General features: G+C 44.4%; 1 long non-coding RNA gene across 1 annotated transcript in view; it reads right to left on the minus strand.

The window, feature by feature from the left end:
• LOC146796194 (uncharacterized) overlaps nt 1–19,850 on the minus strand; it is a 63,429-nt gene that overhangs the window by 32,906 nt on the left and 10,673 nt on the right. Inside the window, exon 2 of the long non-coding RNA XR_014969900.1 lies at nt 6,711–6,764. This is a non-coding gene — a long non-coding RNA (uncharacterized LOC146796194). The remainder of the gene's footprint in view (nt 1–6,710; nt 6,765–19,850) is intronic.

The following is a 19,850-nucleotide window of genomic DNA, read 5'->3' on the forward strand; positions in this document are numbered from 1 at the left end:
TTAAACAATAGACTTTGTACCACCTCTTTAAGAAGAATGGTTGTATACCTCCACAGACTCCTCAATAGAATGGAGAGGTTAGGCTTATGCTCAGTCAATACTTCTCTCCATAGGATTACTAGTGTGAGTTCTTTACGCCGAGAGAGGCTTCCAACAAAAGGGAACATAAACACAGGCTTGTACTTTAAGCGGGTCTGATGCAATAAAGTTTTGCTATTCAACCGGAAAAAATAAAAAATTCACTGTTCTTTTGTCCTTGGTGCCCGGTTGAGGCTTTCACATCCAAACAATAAATCCCCAGAAAAGGAGAGAGAATTCTCCGGCGGTTACCAAGCAACTAAAAGAAGACTCTACGAATGTTCTCGAGGCACAATAACTCAGGGAAGCCTCGTTGTGGTCAGAGAACCGCAATACAACTATGCGGTAGCGTTAGATATGTCCTGGTGTTGTTTAAATAAAGAAAGTAAACAAAAAAGGAACACGCGAGCAACGCGTGTCACGTACCCGTAGAGGTTGTATAGTTTTCGAGGTACTTTTCCGTGTGGCGATACTTGAGTGCAGGTGCAGGTTCTTTTCCAGGTGGAGAGACTCGAGTACGGGTGTAGGCAGTGCCCGTTACGCTCGGGAAAGGGAGAGTGTGTCCGCCAGGCAGGAAGGTAGGATACAGCACGAATACTTGGCGAGCGTGCTTCACGAGAAGGGGGGGGGGGTTGATGAGGGAGGTATTCCAGGCAATTGGTAGAGACCGTCAAAGTAACGGGGTTAAGGCAACCCGCCCAATGCTCAGTAGACGAGGATGACGTTCTCCAGAAGGGAAACAGGAACAGATATTAACTTGATCAAATCCAATAAGGCAGGTTCCACCGTACTCAGCGAGTACAGCTCAAAGTTTCAGGGCGAGGCAGGGTTCCAGTGGAGTGCACAAGAGCTTCGAAAGACAAGCGAGGGATTCAGGGAGGGACTTCTGTTTAAACGAGCTCCTTGACCAATGAGCTCGCTCGAGGGAGTCTGGGGGCGGTACACAACCCTACTTACAAGTATGTTGCATGATGGAAGTTGTAGTGTGTGAGTGGAGCTTCACTACTGCACAAGTAGAGGATCGTGTAACAACTTACAGCACACGAAGCTAGAAAAGCAAGAACAATCAAAAAGAAGAGAGGCAAAGGTCACACCCAAGACGGGGTAGGTTGAGCAAGAGAGTAGATAATTAGTGGTTAGTTTTTAGAGTGAAAGAGAAGGTTAATAAATGTCATTCCCTCACAGTAAGCATCATTCCTGTGATAAGTCATAAGAAGACAAAGAAGAAAGAAGTCATAAGCTGAAGAAAGAATCAGATGAGGTGCGACTGTCTCTTCTCTGTCCCATCCCCTTTCCTCCCTTGGCTTTCGTAAGCATACATGCTAATAAGTGCGTGTAGCAGAGAAACCCGAAGGAGGCATTGGGAACTTGCGGCATTCTGTTCCTGTGCTTTGGCGGAAGAGTAATTGGGTATCTGACAGAGTGAAGTGCCCACGTTAAATTAGCACCTGAACAGAATGACGGAAGGTTTGGATTTAAAGAAACTCTGAGAAATTTTGGAAGGAATACAAAGGGAATTAATCACAGTCAGAGAAGAGAATAGGGAGCTTAAAAAAGAAACAACGGAATTGACCCAAAAAGTGAGTAGTTTAGTATCCAGTCCTAATTTAAAATTTGCTGCCACTTCTGAAGGGAATCCTAGTGATGCGTCTGTATCACAACCTAAGATTACAACACAAGTTATCCATTCACTCTCCCCAGTTATTCCTCTGGCACCACCCGAGCGTTTTAATGGAGACCCACAGAAAGCTCAAGTGTTTCTGACACAATGTACTGTGCATTTTATGTGTCGTCCGGCGGTATTCCCTGATGCGCAATCTCGAGTAGCATTTATTCTATCATATTTAAGTTGTGACGCAGCATCTTGGTCTATGCCTTTAGTGACCAGAAATGATCCTATATTGTATGATCTGGACGAGTTCAAAAAAGAATTTCTGCGAATATTTGATAGACGGAGGGTCTCTCAAGCAACAGATAACGAGTAACTAGAAATTAAACAGGGCAGTCGTGATCTAATTGCTTATTTGGCCCAATTTAATAAATTGGTAGTAGAGATGGAATGGCCGGAGAACAAACGAGCAGCTGTCTTCTATCGAGGCTTAAAAGACGAATTAAAAGATGCCTTGGCACAAGTGCCCAATAGACCCACTGAGATCTCAGCGTTAATTGACCTAGTTTTAGAAATTGACTTTCGTCAAGGTGAAAGAAGAGGTGAGAGAAAGAGAGATTATCGACTCAGTGTGCCAAGGTTTGATCGAGCAAGGACTGAAGGTAGTAAAGAGTTAGATTCTGCTCGTGGAAGTGAACCCATGCAAACTGGAGCAGTTCGAGGGCCACTTACTAAAGATGAAAAAGAGAGACGAAGAGTAAACAAGCAATGCCTTTATTGTGGAGGGAGTGGGCATTTTGTTCGGAATTGTCCTAAGAAACCCAAGCAAACACCATCGGAAAACGCCTCGCACCACCAGTGAATGGAGTTGGACTGGCGGTTGCAGACTCTAAGACAGCTCCAGACTTGCACACCTTGGCGAATACTTTACAATCTGCTTCTCCTCATTTGGTTTTGATGAAGACCTTGCGGTTCAGATTAAAGACATTGAAATTGGTATCAGTTATGATCGATTCAGGAGCTACGGGCAATTTTTGTGATCTCAAGTTCGCTGATAAGATCGGGCTTGGGGCATTCAAGAAGGAAAGAAGTGAAGCTGTTCGAGCAGTAGATGGGACCAATCTCTCATCAGGACCCATAGTGAGTCATACTGAGCCGGTGGAATTGGAATCGGAAGATGGACACCTTGAAACATTGCAGTTCAACTTAATTGATGCTCCACAATTCCAATTGATACTAGGTTTACCATGGCTCACAGAACACAACCCTACCATCGATTGGGCAGCTCGATCCATAACTCTTGACTCAAAATATTGTATGGAGAATTGTCGAGGAGGTTGTACGAAGGTACAAGAGAAAACGCCAGCGTATCATTTAAGTGAAAAGGAGACTACCATTTGTGTGATAAATACTACAAGACTTCCTGAGCAGTATCTTGAATTCCAAGACGTCTTTATTGAGGCGGAGGCTGAAAGGCTTCCTCCGCATAGAGAATATGATTGTAAAATAGAATTGGAACCAGGATCCAATCTTCCATGCAGTAGAATTTATGCCTTGACCGAGCGAGAAGATGAACATTTGAAGAAATACATACAAAAGTACTTAGAAAATGGATTCATTAGACCGTCCCAATCCCCAGTATCTTCACCACTCTTTTTTATCCCGAAGAAGAGTGGAGAATTGAGGCCATGCATAGATTATAGGGCAATCAACCGAATAACCATTAAAAATCGATATCCTTTGCCCTTAATATCTGTGCTGTTGGATCAGGTGAAAGGAGCAAAGGTCTACACCAAATTGGATTTGACAGGGGCATATCATCTTGTTCGAATTCGAGAAGGTGATGAGTGGAAAACTGCCTTTAGAACCAAGCATGGGCTTTATGAATACCAAGTAATGCCATATGGGTTATGTAATGCCCCAGCCGCCTTTCAACATTTTATCAACGACGTGTTGAAGGAATGCATTGACCGAAACACAATTGTATATATTGATGACATCCTAATTTATTCTGATTCCATAGAAGAACATGAAGAACATGTTAAGAAGGTTTTGCAGAAACTGCGAGAAAATAATTTGTTTGTGAAGTTGGAGAAATGTGCGTTTCAAGTCACAACCGTGGAATTCCTGGGCTTTGTGCTTTCACCCGACGGAATAACCATGGATAAGAATAAAATCAAGGCAGTGGTTGACTGGGAGTCCCCTCAATCAGTGAAAGAAATTCAAAGCTTCATTGGATTCGCTAATTTCTACAGGAGATTTATTCAAAATTTCTCTAAGAAGTTAATTCCCATAACAAAACTATTGAAGAAAGGAGTTCGATTTGAGTGGTCCAAGGAAGAAGAAGAGGCATTCACTCAGCTGAAGAAAGATTTCACAACTGCACCCATATTGTTGCATCCAGATCCGTCTGAACCTTTTTATGTGGAAACGGACGCCTCCAATCTGGCATTGGGAGGCGTGTTGTCTCAAAGACATAAAACTACAGGGCAACTGCACCCAGTGGCATTTCGTTCTAGGAAGTTAACTGCGGCAGAAGCCAACTATACAATCACTGAAAAAGAGTTATTAGCCATTAAGGATGCATTTAAAGAATGGAGACACTATTTGATGGGTGCAAGACATGTGGTCACCGTCTATACAGATCATAGAAATTTAAAATTTTTGAAGTCAGCCAGAACATTAACACCAAGACAATTACGTTGGTCGTTGTACTTCGCAGACTATGACTTTGTAATAACTTATCGACCAGGTTCACAGAATGGTAAGGCAGATGCCTTGTCCAGACTCGGTACAGATGGGATTTCGGAAGAGGTCAAGAGTCAGAAGATCATACCAACGGAAAAAGTGATAGGAGCTGTTTTGCAAGAGTCACAGGAAGACAGAAGTCAGAACTCCAAGACTTTGGAAGAAATGAGGAAGTGGGCAGAAGAAGATTCGAGACGAGAAATTCGAAGAGGTTTGCCGTTTCATGATGGAGCTCTCTATTTGCCAACAGTTGAAATGCAACAAAAGGCCTTAAGAGAAAGTCATGATAGTATACTGGCTGGCCATAAAGGCATCTCAAAGACAGAAGAATTGGTGAGACGACGCTTTTGGTGGCCGGGCATGATTAAAGATGTGCGTCAGTATGTAACCACATGTGAGATTTGCGCACGGGGAAAGCCAGAGAGATTGGCTCCAAAAGGGTTACTGAAACCTTTACCTACCCCACCCTACCCACGGCATACTGTTATGTTAGATCTAATAGTCGATTAACCATCGAGCCAAGGATATGACACCATTTTGGTATGTGTAGATGCCTTCACCAAGATGGCCCATTTCGTACCCTTGAAGGGGATTCCCACAGCTAAGACTCTGGCATGTATTTTCAGTCAAAGTGTAGTTCGAGCACATGGAATTCCCAAGATCTTAATATCAGATAGGGGCTCCCAATTCTTGTCACATTTTTGGAAGGCCTTTACTAGGAAATTGAATATAGAGACTAGGTACACAACAAGTTATCATCCCGAGACTGATGGTCAAACAGAGCGAACTAATCAAGAATTAGAACAGTACCTTAGATTGTGTCTGTTGGATCAAGAGGGAGATTGGCTGGATTACCTGTGGGCGGTGGAGTTTGCGCATAACAATGCGAAACACGCTTGCACTGGCCATTCCCCCTTTTATTTAAACACCGGTAGACACCCTCACCAGTCATTAAGTTTTCAAGAGGTAGATGTACCTGCAGTTACTGACCTAGTAGAACACATGGCACGAGTGCACAGTTTAGCCACAGAAAATTTAAACAAGGCAAAGGTTAGTTATAAACATTTTGAAGATAAGAAACGAAGAAAAGAGCCAGAGTTACTAGTAGGAGATAAGGTTTGGTTGAACACAAAAAATCTTCGACTAAAAGGAATTAGAAAGCTGCAGCCGAGATTTATAGGGCCCTACTTAATTGAAAAAAAATTGAGTGCCCTAAATTTTCAGTTGAAATTACCTAAGGGTTTACGAGTTCATCCAGTATTTCATGTCTCCTTGTTAAAGAAGGTTTCAAAAGACGTACGAATAAGCAAGCCCCCAAAACCAATCCAAACTGAGAAGGGAGAAGAGTTTGAGGTACAGCAGATTTTGGATGCAAGGGTACAGAAGGGGCGACTGTACTATCTATTGCATTGGAAGGGTTACGGACCTGAGGAAAGATCGTGGGAATTGTCTTCAGAAGTTCATGCTCCACGATTGATCAGAGAGTTTCATAGAAGGTTTCCAAACAAACCCAAAATGAGAGAGAGTACTTTGAGGGAGGGTACTGTCAGGACTGCCAAAACGTACCATGTTAAAGGATTAAGGGTAAGCGCAGTAGTGCAGAGCAACTTCATCCCTAAGATGGCCGCCAAGAGTCACACGCTGAGGAAACCGGTTAGCGCTCTAGCATTTAAGAGAAATTGGGAAGATCCAGGTGCAGCGCCTGAGCTGTGGTGCACTTCACCTGAGTAGGTTCGAGAGGAAGGACACCGAATTGAAGCGTTGAGTGTCTAGTCAGGGAGTAGGATTTCGACGCGCTTCATACTAGCCGTAGGAGGAGTCCCAGACCTTATGAGCATCGAGAAAATTCCAGTAAGACTGTTCCGAGTTTTTGATGTGTTTTTTGGGCATGCGCTTGAGGGAGGAGTTTTAGTCACAGAAAAGACGCGCATAAGGAAAAATCAAAAGAGAGCATGCGCCAACCGTAAACGCTGCTAAAATACAAGATTCAGAGTCAGCACGAGTTCAGTGCAGCGCTAAGTTGGCGAGTGTATTTTCATTACGCAGTTCTTCAAGATTAGAGCCAACACAAGCCTTAAAAAGATATTGCGGAGAAAAAGCATAGTAGGAAGACTACAAGAGAAAGTGGAAATTCAGCAAGCACTACTTGTAATTTTTTTTGAAAGAACATTATCTTTTTTTCTTATTTGTACATAGTTAATAAGATTAAATGAAAGGTAGCAAGAAAGAGAAGGTGAAGCAAGAAAAGCATATAAATAAAAGAGATAAAACTTACCATACACCGGATCCCCCGTATACTGCAGGCTGTGGCAAAACATTGGTGAGGATACTATTTTTAAGAAAAGAAATATAAAAAGATTAGAAGAGAGATAGAGAAAATATTAATCATTTCACCATTGTAGTTACAACACACGAAGCTAGAAAAGCAAGAACAATCAAAAAGAAGAGAGGCAAAGGTCACACCCAAGACGGGGTAGGTTGAGCAAGAGAGTAGATAATTAGTGGTTAGTTTTTAGCGTGAAAGAGAAGGTTAATAAATGTCATTCCCTTACAGTAAGCATCATTCCCGTGATAAGTCATAAGAAGACAAAGAAGAAAGAAGTCAGAAGCTGAAGAAAGAATCAGACGAGGTGCGACTGTCTCTTCTCTGTCCCATCCCCTTTCCCCCCTTGGCTTTCGTAAGCATACATGCTAATAAGTGCGTGTAGCAGAGAAACCCGAAGGAGGCATTGGGAACTTGCGGCATTCTGTTCCTGTGCTTTGGCGGAAGAGTAATTGGGTATCTGACAAGCATGCTCCTTTGACTCATATACCAGTGGGAAATGTCCAATTCTTAGACCATGATATTACAGGAGGAGGTTTTGAGGGCAATAGGGAGATTACGCCAGGACAAAGATCCAGGCCCAGTTGGCTTCACAGCTAATTTTTATAAGGCATTTGCCCCCCAATAAGCTCCCACATTAACTCGGTTGCATAACTCCGTTAGCAAGACTGGGACACTCACTGACACTATGAAGAATTATCTTGCTTTCAGTTTAGAACACCTGAGCAAGACTTCAAAACATCAGCAAACAAAATGAACACTCTTCAAAATAAGACTCTGCACACTTTAGCATACCAAGGTACAATGTAGATAAAGCTCTATACTCATTTGTCAAGTAAAATGAAATATTTATTGCAAGTTCACATATACCAAATAACAGTAATGCACATGTTAAATAAAAGCATATAGTAAATGTATATGCACAAGAATAAATGCACAGAAAGATAACTGTATGCGCACAAGAAAAGTAATTAGAAAAGAATAGAATACTTCATTGGTTGTTTGTCTTGTATCATCCTGTCAGCACGACTAGAGGAACACAAGGACTGCCTTGACAGGAGCCCTTAACCAGGACACGGTTTCCAGGTGGTGCGTCCACCCAGAAAAAGAGTTCTTATTAAAATGCCAAGAGGCTTCCATCTTTATACTCCTACCAAAAAAGACAGAGGCTTCTAGAAGCTCCCCCTCCCTTCATCTGCACTGTAAGTGCTGGCTGCACTCTTTGCGTCGAGGTCACTCACCACAGCTGGCCAGGCTCCGATGAGAGCTGAAGCAGAGTTCTTCACTTTCTCATCCATGGGCTACGCAGTTCCCACTGTCTGTTCTAGCCTTATCTCTCCCGCTCAGTGAAGTGAAAAACAAAGTTATTTCTGTGTGTAAGCAAGTAACCCAGCCTGCCTACGTTCGCAGAAGAAAGGCAGGGTCAGACGGACACAAGATGAAATCGTGTTCACAAAATGCAGTTAAAGCAGCATGGAGTTAATGGTCACCACATGATCTCTCAATATGTAAATGCATGTAGCATTACAAGAATTCTACTATAACTGTTATACCGAAGCCAGGAAAGGATCCTTCCCATTGTGCTTCATATCACCCAATCTCGCTTTTGAATGTAGATGCAAAAGTTTTCACAGGCTTCCTGGCATACTGTTTGAGGCTGGGTCTGATTGACCCTCGATCAGGATGGTTTTATCCTGGTGCGCAGTTGTAGTGATAATACAAAACTCATTCTTCACCTTTTCGACAAATCTGACAGATCTAAAGCCCCGGCCCTGCTATTATCAATCGACGCTTAGAAGACGTTTGATCGAGTCCACTGGCTCTTTTTACGACTCATCCTTGAGAAGATAGGCCTGGGTCATCGCTTTCGAAAAATGGATTTGGGCTGTCTATGCAGGCCCTATGGCATCCATTCGGGTTAACGAGATGCAATCTTGTTCCTTCCCAATTTCTCGTGGAACACGACAGGGGTACCCACTGTCACCACTCCTTTTCGCTCAGTATATGAAGGCCCTGGCTGAGCGGATCCAGTGACACCCTGACATTGATGGCATAGCTATGGGGGGGGAGAAAATTCACAAATTGGCAATGTCTTGCTAATGGTTGCCTGTCCCTATCAGTCGCTCCTGGCTCTACTTGTAGAGGTTGAGTTATTTAGGAAAGCATCTGGGTTTAAAATGAATCCTAGTAAACCACAAATCCTCAATGCTTCCCTGTTAGATACAGGTTGTACCATGATCCAGTCATGGCATGGGAGACCCATTTCCTGGCTCGGGAGGCTAGGGGCCATCAAGATGTTCCTTCTTCCCAAGATATTATTTCTCATGCAGACTCTTCCCCTCCAACCACCACCTCATGTTCTTCAGAAGCTTCCGTGGCTGGTTGAATCATATACTTGGGACATATTTTCCACTGGCAGCAGGGGGATGTGGCATACCCCATCTAGATAACTATTATCATTCAGTCTAGTTGCAATACTTGGTCGAGTGGCAACGCCCAAGCACAGAGAAACACTAGTGCTTTATAGATCAGGCTATAGCAGGCATTCAAATTTGAAAATCCCTTGGCTTTGCAAGAAGAATTGCCCATCTGGGGTTAACATCTCCCCAGTGACTGGACCCACCATAAAAGCATGGGGCAAATTGTGTCATATCAAACAGCTATCCACACCAATTTTCCCCCTCACACCCATCATAGGGTACTCGGACCTCCACCGGCTCTACGTAGCCACTCTTATACACTCTGCCAAGATGCGGGCTGCAAACGAATAGGAGACTTATATGACATAGAAGGCTTAGTAGGCTTTCCACAAATAAGGACTGACTTTGGTCTGCCGGGCACTGAGCAATGGTGATATGTTGCTGTTAAGCATTGGGTAACCCATCCTGCCGAATGCTAGAGCGCAAGCAGGCCTCATGCATCTTTTGAGAAGTGGCTCATCTCTCGCCCAGATGATGAAGGCATCCTTTCAGCCATCTACACATTTCTCAACAATAGCTCTGATGCAATTGTCTCCCCGGCACGCACTCAGGAACGAGAATGCGGGTGGTCGTTTACCGATAGAGAGTAGTTGGACATCCTCCGAAGGGCCCGCACTTCAGCCTGCAGTGCTTCGGGACAGGGAACCCTACTCAAGGTAGTGCAGTATTATACCCCGGCACATATTGCTGGGTGGGGAAAAAGGAGAGATAATGAATTCTGGTGCCATTGTGGTAATACAGGGACTCTGTTGCATCTGCTATGGCACTGCCCCATATTACATCGATTCTGAGCAGATGTACTGGTGGATATTGACCTGATGTTTAACACTCATATCCCCCGCTTTCCAAGTTATATACTTTTAGGTCTACCTAATGGAATGACATATCTGTTGCATTCCTCTAGGGAGAGAGCCATCACTCTGTCCCTATGTGCAGCTAGGCAGGTGTTACTCGCTTGATAGGGTACGGATAGAGTCCTAACATATACCGATTGGCTTCACAAACTTTGGAATCTCCTGGCAATGGAGAAATTAACAGCATATGCGACCTACACTCTCCCTTGCTTTGAACAGACCTGGGGACCATGTTTGAAGCTATTAGCACAAAGCTTTAGGGAAGTTACATGTCTGATTTACTTGAGAGTGCTTTGCTTCATAGCTGACATCCCTAAGACCGCATAATATTTCATTGAGAGTGGGACGAACTTGTGTACCATGAATGGCGACTTATTTAACCACGCGAGCACCTATTGTTTATGCTATTTCTTGTGTTTTCGTTTATTATTCTATCTGATGAGTGTATTTTGGTTTCACTCGAATTTTGTGTACTTTATTTTCTCCTGTTCCCCCTTCATTTTTCTCGTAGTTCTTGCCGGCCGTTTGGATGTAGGTGACTATTTATGATCTGCATTATTTCCTTCTTTTATGGTTTACAAAAAATCTATAAAATCAATTTAATCCTAAAAATATATCTTAGTGCTTCCAAACCATATGTAAGTTTAACGATGGGATATAAGCTTTTGATATCTATTGTTACAAGCTAGAAGTTGTTATCCCAAGGAAAATCTTATAATTTCCTCAACAGATCACTTGTATCCGTGAAATAGGATGAGAGACTATTGACTTGGGGTGCCAAGAAGATATCTACATACTCTAATATTATTTCTGTACTCAAGCCGATCCCCATTATTAAGGGCCTGATTCACAAAGGTAAACTTACACTTGTGTGTAAGTTTACAATTGTTTAATATTCACAAACAGATATACGAATAGTACCTTTACGAGAGGTGCGTTTCCACACATACAAAGATAAGACAGTTTATCAATCAATCAATCAATCAAATGATTTGTAAAGCGCACTACTTACGCACAAGGGTTTCAAGGCGCTGAGGGTGGGGAGTGGGGGGGGGGTGCTGTTGCTACTGGTCGAACAGCCAGGTCTTGAATCATCTCCTAAAGGTTAGAAGGTCTTCGGTTTGTCGTAGGTTAATGGGGAGGGGGTTCCAGGTATTGATGGCGCGGTGGGAGAAGGATCTGCCTCCGGCTGTGGTTCTACAGATGCGTTTATCGACTGAAAGGCTGACTCTACTACTTTCTGGAATCCTCACTTTGTTGTGCCAACTTTAGAGCACGTCTATGTGTACTAGGAGGGTTAAATAGCAATGTGATATATTAATATGTTCAATATGTGTAAAAGTGCCATAATGTTAGGTCTTTATGGAGCTTCAAGCAAGTATGCAAATAAAGGTGCGATTATTAAACAACACAGTAACACGTGGCAGGGATAGCCACCATGCCGATCAGATCGGTGTGAGTTAGCTCTCTCACTGGCCCCTGGCAATCAAAAAAATCCTGCTGGTTGCATGACCCTCCTGCCCTCAGGGGTACCGGTGCACTCTCCTGGGTACCCTCTGCGCTATTGTGAGGTCTGACTGTGGCCACAAAGACTGATAGTGGACACATTATAACCTGCGCCCCTGCCATGAACAGTTTTCTCATCAATAATTTTACTGCAAATGTTTAAGTGATATCAATGATGTCATAGAAGATATCATGAGTGAGGTAATATGTGGGGTAGTTAGCAGTCCATGGTGAGGGCACGAATTATAGTTACCTTAGGGCATGTGTTATAGTTACTTGAGATAACTATAACAATAGCTGCAGCATTTCTATGGTTTTGTGTGTGTAAAATCTGAAACTAACAATAAGGTCCTTGTAACCTTTGTTTTTTTCAGTGAATTTCTAAGGTTTTTCAAATTCTGTTTCCAAACTATAATGCCCCTGTCTCACTATGTCAGATTTATTGGAGGTAACTGGAGGGCTTCTCCACCCCCAAGGACCCTCAGCATCCACGAGGACTTCATTCTCCAACCAGTAGTGCAGGAGGTGCATTTGCAGGGTGGTGGAGAAAGGGGGCGGTACCTCCTGTCATGTCCCGGAGTCCAGCCAGCCCCGGAATCCGGCCTGTCGAGTACAGGAGCAGGTATAAAAGGAGCGTAAACGCTCCCGAACGCGCTTAGCGTTCTAGTTCTGGGCCCCATTTTCGTCCGCGCACACTTGCCTGACTTCCTGTTGTCCTTGCTTCCTGTTTCCTGTGTGTGTGCGCTTTGCCGGCGTTTTCTCCACGGGAGAACGAGTCCTCCTTAGAGCCTTTGATTTCTGGTGCTTTCGTTAGGACTTAGCATCAGACTTTCCCTTTGGCTTTCTTCCCATTTCATGGGGAAGATTAATGGCACATTGAACGCGGAGTCTCTTTCGTATCTCCGCCCACCGGGAGCTTCACCCGGACTCCCGGAGCCATCACAGTTCTATTCTGAGCTCCGTGTCCACACTAGAGTGAAAGGGGCATTTACTTCTTGGCCTCGTTCCCAGTCCCCTTTAAGTATATCGCGACCCTGTAGTATTTTTCCCTCTTTTGTTCGTTATTCCTCACCCCTGGTAAAACGTGTGGGAATTCCTCCTTTGTATAGCTGGTGAATATTCACTTGGGAAGACTTGAGTTAATCACTTGGTGATTACGGAAAGCTGCTACTGAACCACAGTAACAGCGCTTCGGCGCTGCTTTTTGTTTCTACATTCATAAAAACCCATCTCTAGTGTGAAGTTAAAGAACAGTGTAAAGAGCAATTGCAGTCCACTGACCTATGTAACTTACTTCCAAATTAGGTGCTATACTTTCACCTGCAGCTGACATAACCCTTACACGATTCCTGTTTCACGTATCATAAGTGGGTGGTAAGTGGGGAATCATGCACTCACATGGGGTGTAGTCAAGAAACGTAACATCAATCTGAGTACACGTCTTTCTTTTGTATAGGATCTTCTTTAAGGTCGTTCTACATATGTAGTGGTCATCGTGAACTGGCTGTATGATCCAGTAGGGTGCTTCCCAACTTAGCAGGATGCTGGTATGTGAGTCACGGGGTTGGAATTAACCATTGAAGAGATTTTAGGATTGCACACCTGCATTAACAATTCTTTCTTTACAGTAATATTCAGCCTCACTTACACCAGACGTGGAGCACTTGGTCTTCCTGACGTTTTCCCGCCTTCCCTTGTTTTGTTTCCCTGTTTTCCCCGGGAGTGCCCTCTGTTTCTCTAGAGTTTGATAGAGTCGGGGGGTCGCCGGGGAAGGCTGTGGTATTCTCTCCGGATTCCTGGCGCTCCTGCGGAACCTATTGGTATTCATTACACCTCCGACCATCTCTCTGCAATCGCACTGTATGGGACTTACTGGAGGTGGGAGGAGGGGTTCTTGGCACCCAGTGACCCTCAGCATCCAAGGGGACGTCATCCCACAACCGGTAGTGTGCCAGGAGGCGCATTTGCAGAGTGGTGGAGAAAGGAGGCGGGGTCTTCAACCAGCTCACAGAAATACCGCTGTGTGGGACTTACTTGAGGTAAAAGGAGGGGTTCTTGGCCCCCAAGGACCCTCAGCATCCAAGGGGACTTCATTCCCCAACCCATAGTGTGGCAGGAGGTGTGTTTGCAGAGTGGTGGAGAAAGGGGGCGTTGCCTCTAAAGACCTCTCAACAATCCCACTGTGTAGGACTTACTGGAGGTAACAGGAGGGCTTGTTGGCCCCCAAGGACCCTCAGCAGCCAAGAGGACTTTAGCCCCCAACTAGCAGAATGGGGGGAGGAGCGTCTGCAGAGTGGTGGCGTAAGGGGGCATGGTCTCCGACAACCTCTCAGAAATCCCACTGTTTGTAACTTATTGAAGGTAATCGGAGGGTTTGTTAGCACGTAAGGGCCTTCAGCATCCAAGTGGACTTCATCCCCCAGCCAGTAATGCACCAGGAGGCGCGTCTGAAGAGTGGTGGAGAAAGGAAGTGGAGCCTCAATGACCTCTCAGCAATCCCGTTGTGTGGGACTAACTGTATGTAACAGGAGGGGTAGTTGGCCCTTAATAACCCTCAGGAGACAATAGGACTTCATTCTCCCATTAGTTTTGCAGCAGGAGACACATTTGCAGAGTGGTAGAGAAAGGGGGCAGGGCTTCCGGTGACTTGTCGTGCTGCCTCCTTTTTAAAAATATTTATTGATTTTCTTAGGGAAGAGGGGCGGCGTGGCCCAGGGACCCTATCCCCAGGCCTTTTTGAAATGGGGGTGGGGGGCCTCATGGAACACCTCTTCAGGCTGATTTCGACTCTGCGGCCCGGCATGCCCATTTGGGGACCGTGGGAGGAGCTTGAATACCCCCATAGTCCCTGCCGCCTCCCCGCCTCCTGTGGGAGCCGGCATATCTTTGACACACAGGGAGGTGGGGTGCCTCTAGGACCCCACCTCCAGGCTTAGGGGTTTAGGGTAGCCCTACTCTGCCCCTTATATCTTTTGTCACTATTTTTACAATTCGGGACATAGTCCCAAGTACTAAGATGGCTGCCACCGCACTGCTGTTGATGTGGTGCCAGCCAATCAGATCTCCCCAAGAGATCTCTCAGGTCCGTGGATCCTCAGAGGTATGAAATATACAAAGTTTTTGAACATTAATTGTTCAAAATCTACTGAACGGATTTACACTAAATCACAAAAAACACTTTTTTTTTTTACCAATATCTACCTTTCTGCCAAATTTGTTGTAAATTTGTTCAGCTGTTTGGGCTGTACCTGTGTCTAAAGTTCCTATGAAAAAATGAATGGGTGAAATGTGGTTTGGTACCCCCCTTTCTCTCGACCCCCACTTGATGGATCCCAGAATATTTCCATGTGCAAACTAGTCAAAAAGTAGCACTTTTGTGGCAAATTTTGTGGAGATTCATCAAACAGCACCCAGATTATTATCAATACATTTCCTGTTGAAAGACGATCCTAACCATAACTTTCCAGTGGTGACTATCCAGTGGCGGTCGCCAGGAGATAGTTATAGTTAGGACCTAATATCCATAGGAAGGAGGAGTTTTTTGATTTGCCAATATCTTTGTCGCCGGTTGACGAATCTTCACAAAAGTTTTAAAACTAATGGGGCGCTCCGGTCAGCTCCTGTCTTGAAAGTTTCGGGGTGATTCATCAAATGGGGGCTGAGAAAATTTTTGGGGAACAGGCTAAAGCCCGAACTGCTGAACGGAATTACACAAAATTAGGCAAAAAGGTAGGTCTTGGTCTAGAAAGCGTGCTTTTTTTAAAATGGTGTAAATCTGTTCAGTAGTTGCTGAGAAATAAAAAAATAAAAAAATATCGATATCTGAGCTCTAAGGAGGGTTTGCGAACTCTCCCGGGCACAAGCTTCACTCTGATGGGCTGCCAACAGTCTAAACTAGAATGTGTTGGCAGCCATCTTGTGACTCGGTTACAGAGTCACAAGTAAAAAGGTTTTTAAAAAAGGTAAAAAACAAGAAAAGGGGACAGGGTAGAAACACCCTGACCCCCTAGGCCTGCTCAGGGGGTCCCACAAGGACCCCCAGGCCCAAAAAAAGCATTTTTTTTTAAACAGCCAAATTTGTGCTGGGTGTGCGAATCCGGCCGAGAAAATTTTAAAAAATGAAGTGCGGGCTCCCGCGCTTCCTTGTACTTAAGCCCCCGGGTGGCCCAGGTCCCGGGGGCAATCACTAATTAATATGCAGGGGCCTGAGAGGGCCCCCCCCAGCCCAGGGGACTGACACCTCCCCCGGGCTTGAAAAATAAATATGTGGGGGGTCCAAACCCCCCCATGCTGCCCCGGGGACCACCACCCCCCTGGGGCTTTATTATTATGGAGGCAGAGGGGCCTCGCTGGCCCCCCAAAGCCCCGGGGACCACCACCTCCCCGGGGCTTCCTTGATTAATGGGGAGGACTCGCGAGCCCCCCCAAGCCCCGGGGACCACCACCACCTCCCCGGGGCTTCTGTTATTAATGAGGGGGCCTCACAGGGACCACCACCTCCCGGTGCTATGTTAAATGTAGGGAGGGGAGCCCCGCGCCACCAGGTACCTCCAGTAAGCCCCACACAGTGGGATTGCTGAGAGGTGGTCCGAGGCCTTGCCCCTTTTTACACTACTCTGCAAACGCGCCTCTTGGCGCATTGCTGGTGGGGAGCTGAGATCCTCTTGTGTCCTGAGGACCTCAGGACACAAGTGGATTTCATCCCCTGAGCAGCAGTGCGCCAGGAGGCTCTTTTGCAGAGTGGTGTAAAAAGGGGGCAATGCACTGCTGATGACGTCACATATTACATCATTCATGACATGGTCAGTGACATCACTGATGACATCTCAAATGACATCACTGATGACATCATCCACGTAATAATCTGATGCACCTCCTCACACCCTAATATAACCTTTGATATACCCACTCTAAAATACAGACTACCATTTTCGAAAACCATAGACACACCAATATCAGTTACTACATACCCACTCACTGATTCCTAGGTCTACACACACATCCACTCATTCACCCATACAGTCACTCATACATGCAGTTACTCATCAACACAACACTATCATATGCACTCATACACCTATACAGACACTTACACAGCGCCACACATCCAGAGTTACTCACACACCTAGTCAGTCAGGCAAAGAATCAATCACACTCCCATTTACTCATCTTTATAGTTATACACACACCACCTCACTTATTCATACAGATACTAACACGCACTTACTCTCTTATACAATCACTGACACAAGCACACACTCGTCCATACGGCCACTCTCAAAATCACTCACTCTCACATATAGTCATTTATATACTCCAACACTCACATATACTGCCTTTCACATATGTGGTTACTTACACATGTACCACTGAGACATCCATTAACTCACCAACACACCCATACACACACTCACCCACCATACAGCCCTTCACAGATGCACTCTTGAACCCATATACCCAGTGAATCACCCACTCACACATCTATGCACAGAGTCACACACCCCCCACCCACCCACACAGACACTCAGGCACCCATACAGATACTCAGACAACCAATTAATAACACATATAGACACTCTTTACAGAAACACACAGTCACTGGATGATGTTATCAGTGATGTCATTTGAGATGTCATCAGTGATGTCATCAGTGATGTCACTGACCATGTCATGAATGATGTAATATGTGACGTCATCAGCAGTGCATTGTGGGGGAGCGAGTTATAGTTAGCTCAACTAACTATAACAGGGGAACTTCTATGGTTTTCTAGGAGTGAAATGTCCAACTAACTATAACGTCCCTGAAACCTGTGGTTTTTTCAGTGAATTTCTAAGGTTTTTTAAATGCTAATTTCTAACTATAAGGTCTGTAAAACCTATGGTTTTTACAGTGAATTTCTAAGGTTTTTTTAAATGTTAATTTCATATTTTTAATATTTATAAAACCTATCTTTTTTCTATTTTTTTAAATAATATTTTCGAACTCTATAAACCTTTTTTTAACTTTAAAAATTCTGTAATGTTTTATATCTTCAAAAAAATAATCTATATACATTTTTATTCTGAGAAAACTAGAGTCCCGTACCGGTAGTCTACCCAAGCTCCATCAGCACATGAATCCTATCCGCCATATTGAAATGATGCGCATTTCGTATCCGACGAGTTCGTGGCACCACGTCCCGCGTAAGAACATATACGTATGAGATTGCGCCAGCTGCTACTTTGGTATGCAACGGGTACGCAATACCAAGCCGCGCGTTACGTCATGTACGTATGGGGTCGTGCCCACTGAACGTTACGTATGCGATGACTGAACGCTGCCAGGCCCTGTGTTACGTCATAGACGTATGGTGCCCCACCGGGTACGCCATTCCCTCATTTTTTTTGTATGTCTCAAAACTATATCTACATAACTTTAAAGTGTATATCAAAGCAAGGGATAATCTAAAATATTTTAAACATTTGTATATTTCTAACTGTAATAAACTTATATTATGGTAATATTTTCTCAAAATCGCGTCGGGTGCGGCCTCCTTGCACGCTCGCTGCGCGATTCCCATGTGATCTTAAAGAAAAACTTTTGATTGGTTCATAACATTTCCCATTGTAACAGTTGGAGGACCCCACCCATTTTCGCCATTCTCTCTACAGCGTTTGATGAGAGACTCCTCTTCTACTTACAGAGCTTTTTTGAAAACTTTTTGCTATGTACATATATCTGACAGTACACATAACATGCAACCATCATCTTCATCAATATTCATGCTCTGTAAAGCAGCCTTCCACCTGTGTTAGCCATGCATCTAAAAGCTACATAACAGAACTTTTCCCCACTGCCAGAGGTAACATGGTTGCATACGCTGTCCACAGCACAATGTAATGTGGTACGGCCCAGGGGCAGTATCATGCATAGATAATGAACACACGGACACAGATAGATAGTGGAAGTGGGTACGGGCACGTGCGCTCGACTCCTTTCTATTACCAGGATCACATATCCAGTGACGTCTGTGCTGGATGCGTGTGCGGTGAGTGTAAACCAGCCCTCAGGGAATGGTTGCTACTAGCATCAACTACAATAGTAATCATTGGATCACACACAGAGAATCATTAATAAAAGGGTCAATAGTTTGTGCTGCAGTAAGGTAGGGACAGTAGATGTAAAATAATACAGAAAAGATTCTATGGTAAAAGAACCATAACTTGTGGCATACTGAGATACAGGCAGTAGATCTGAAATAATACACAAAACGATTGTATCATAAAGTGTCCAGCAGTTCTAGTGCACTCAGATAGCCACATCAAAAGCATTCAGCATGTGCACAGCCAGCGATGAAGCGTGCTGCGAGCTGGCCGTATTAGGAGTGATGTCTGTTGCCATCAACACTGCATCATCTGCAATAGCGACTCGATCTCAATTGTGAACACTACTCTCTGCAGTGTAGGCCAGAGAGAGTGGTCAGCAAAGACCCACAGCTACGTAAGGTGACATGAGCTACACAGTTTGTCGTACGCGAAGCAACAAAAAGCGTGTGCGGAGCCTGCGATAAAACATATGCATGGTGCGGACAGAGCGCACTGCAGCAATGTCTTTTCTTACAGGTCTGCGTCATCTACAATACCGACTCGATCTGAATTATGAACACTGCTGTCTGCAGTGTAAATTGAAGGCATTAGTCACACAGACATCCATTAATACTTTTTCTCATTTCCTCTTCCCAAAATACAACAACAAATTACAGAAAACTCTGCAATAAATAAATCAAAACAATTCGAATTGCGATTTCTACTGTCCACAGTGTAGACTATTCAGTGTTCCTTTGAACTTACAAGATGAATTTCACCATTGTACTAAACATATAACTCATCTAAAAAAAAATCTTCAAGCAAATATAGTAAAAGAATATTCTGTATATTTCAAAACGTTGTAGTTAGTTGCCTACTGAATTCTGTACTTAAACAATCACATCTCGATCGGAATTGTGAACTCTGCTGACCACAGTGTAAGCCAGAGGCAGTAGTCATTAACACCTCACAGCCACGTGCCGTTGGATTCGGATGCATGGAGTTGGTTGCACCTGGCCGGAGGGTGTACACAGAAATCATCACAGACTTTGACTTCTGACATCCTCAGTCATATAATCAAGACCCCGTTTCACTGTTCGGACCTTCTGTACCACGGTGTAGTCCTCTGACTACAGTCAACCAAGCCCAATGATCATGTGCAGCAGTTAACTACGGAAGCACAGACA

The sequence above is a fragment of the Triturus cristatus genome, chromosome 10 (assembly GCF_964204655.1).
Source record: "Triturus cristatus chromosome 10, aTriCri1.1, whole genome shotgun sequence".
Lineage (NCBI taxonomy): Eukaryota > Metazoa > Chordata > Amphibia > Caudata > Salamandridae > Triturus > Triturus cristatus.